The 2334-nt window shown below is 44.5% G+C and overlaps 1 protein-coding gene and 1 non-coding gene across 2 annotated transcripts in view; one reads left to right on the top strand and one right to left on the bottom strand.

Annotated features, from left to right (window-relative positions):
* HS3ST3A1 (heparan sulfate-glucosamine 3-sulfotransferase 3A1) overlaps positions 1 to 2334 on the top strand; it is an 84568-nt gene that overhangs the window by 14941 nt on the left and 67293 nt on the right. The gene's annotated exons all lie outside the window — the stretch shown is intronic.
* TRNAG-CCC (transfer RNA glycine (anticodon CCC)) lies at positions 2074 to 2145 on the bottom strand. Its single transcript has one exon. It is a non-coding gene; the product is annotated as a tRNA-Gly (tRNA).

Genomic DNA, 2334 nt, shown 5'->3' with positions numbered 1-2334 from the left:
TTCCCTACAAAATCTTCCAAATCTCATATGCATTTTATTTTATTTTTTAACACTTTATTTTATTTTATTTTTATTTTTTGGCCGTGCCACGCAGCATGTGGGATCTTAGTTCCCTGACCAGGGCTCGAACCTGTGCCCCCTGCCTTGGAAGCACGGAGTCTTAATCACTGGATCGCCAGGGAAGTCCCTCATATGCATTTTATGCTTGTGGCATTTCTCAATTCTGACTACTCACATTTCGAGTATTCAGTAGCTCCCTGAGGCCAGTGGCTACCATATTGGGTAATTACGGCTCTTGAGGCAGGGCCAGGGGAGGGGTTTTGAAGGCTTTCTATAGAGAGCTGATTCCGTAGACGTCCTCTGGTTCTGCCCAGGAAACCCAATCCGAGGTGGCATGGGAAGGGCGGGGGATGCACACCAAGCCCCTGGTTGTTGAGTCTCAAGGACAGAGATGGAGGCTTGAACTAGAACAGGGCCATGGCCACGAGAAGTGGTGGGAAGGAGATTTGCTGGACGTTTTGGTGGAAGGAATCATCAAACTTTGTGTGGGATGCTAACAAGGAGGAAAGGGGGAGAAACTGGAGAAGACTGGAAGGTTTCCAGCTCAGGGATATTTATGATTAACTGTGACTGTCATAGGGAGGGACACAGAAGGAGTTAACAGGTACCAAGGGGAACAGACAACGTTGTTTTAGGCACATGAAGCGGATGGAGCCTCAAGGTGGGCTGGAGCACACAAATAAGGTCAGGCTTGGGGCCGCCGTAGGCCTGATGGCTGAGGCCGTGCCAGCCGTCACTGTAGCCGAGATATGAAACTGTGCAGCAAGAACACAGGGGAGGGAGGGAAGGGCAGGAGCAGGAAGACATGGTTATATTCTTGCCCCGGAGAAGGGTCGTTTCTACAGTGTATGCTGTGCACGCGCAAGCGTTTAGCGGGAAAGATACTGATGTCTAGAATTTGCTTTGAAACACATTCAGAAGGAGGAGATGAATTGATGGATGGGTAGAGGGATGTGTAGATATGTGATGATAAAAGTGCAGAAAAATCCCTACTTAGAATCTAGTTGGTGGGTAGATGGGTGTTTGGTTGTACATTTCTTACCAGTTTTTGCTATGTTTTAACATTTTCATAAGAAAATCTTGGCGGTAGCAGGGAGGAGACGTTTTCAAGGTCAGTGGTATGAAATGCTACAGAAGGTGTGAATAGAGGTCCGAGACCAAAGGGTGTTTATCTCGTCAACTAGGAAGTTATTGGTGACCCTGAAACCAGGTGGGCTGTGGCGTGTGACAAAGCAGGCAGTGTGTTGATGGGTAAAAGAAAATTACTCAGAAGAGGCAGAGAGTGTGATGAACTTCATCCATGTGTCTGCCTGATCTTTGCTGTCTCCCTCTTTTTCCTGGATTGAGTTGGCCAGTGGGGTCCTCCTACTTGCTTTATGACCATTATGGCTGGTCTTCCGTGTAAATAAAACTTCCCTATATAGAAAGGAGGTTTTTACAATGTGTTTAGTATGTTTCTGTCCTGGTTACTGCATTTGTGTGTCCTGTTTTCTGCATGGATGTTGTTACTTAGGCCTGGTGGCTTGATCAGCAGTTTCTTTATCACAAGGTTTTAGGAAGCTTTTTTTTTTTAAATTGCAGACTGTGCTCTTTGGATGGATGCTTAAGACTTCCTGCATTAGTTACTGAGCACAAGTCGCATCTGATAGACCTGTTTAAGTTTCTTGAACATTCTGGTAAAAGTGTTGTGGCTAATTTTCAAGGCAGTGCTGTACCAGCCTATTCTAAACTCCATTGCAAGGCCGGGCAGCAAAAGAAACTTGCTTTAAGAATCTCCGTCTTTTTGAAAACTCACTTGAAAATTCCCTGAAAGAATGAGGACTTCTGAATGCTTTGTGTTTTCTCTCTTCAACACTGAAGTTTAAAGTTTCAACCATGGATATTCTTTCACTGGTGACGTCCTTTTTTTTTTAAGATTTATTTTTATTTATTTGTTTATTTATTGAGGCTGCACCGGGTCTTAGTTGCGGCACGAGAGCTCTTAGTTGCGGCATGTGTGCGGGATCCAGTTAGTTCCCCGACCAGGGATCGAACCTGGGCCCCTGCATTGGGAGTGCGGAGTCCCACCCACTGGACCACCAGGGAAGTCCCCATTGGTGACATCTTATTTCTTCTCTAGGAATACCAAATAGAAGACGTTCTTTGTAATGCTTCTAATATTTTCCTTTCTTTCCCCCGGAAATTTTGCTGCTGAGAAAGCATTAAAAAAAAAAAAAAAAAAAAAAAGAAAAAAAAAAAAACCAGAAAAAACAAAACAACTTTATCCTTACTTTC

Source organism: Lipotes vexillifer, unplaced genomic scaffold (genome assembly GCF_000442215.2).
Source record: "Lipotes vexillifer unplaced genomic scaffold, Lipotes_vexillifer_v1.1 scaffold982, whole genome shotgun sequence".
In the NCBI taxonomy this organism is placed as follows: Eukaryota; Metazoa; Chordata; class Mammalia; order Artiodactyla; family Lipotidae; genus Lipotes; species Lipotes vexillifer.
Note: the sequence above shows the minus strand (reverse complement) of the source record. Positions and strands in the feature narration are given on the sequence as shown.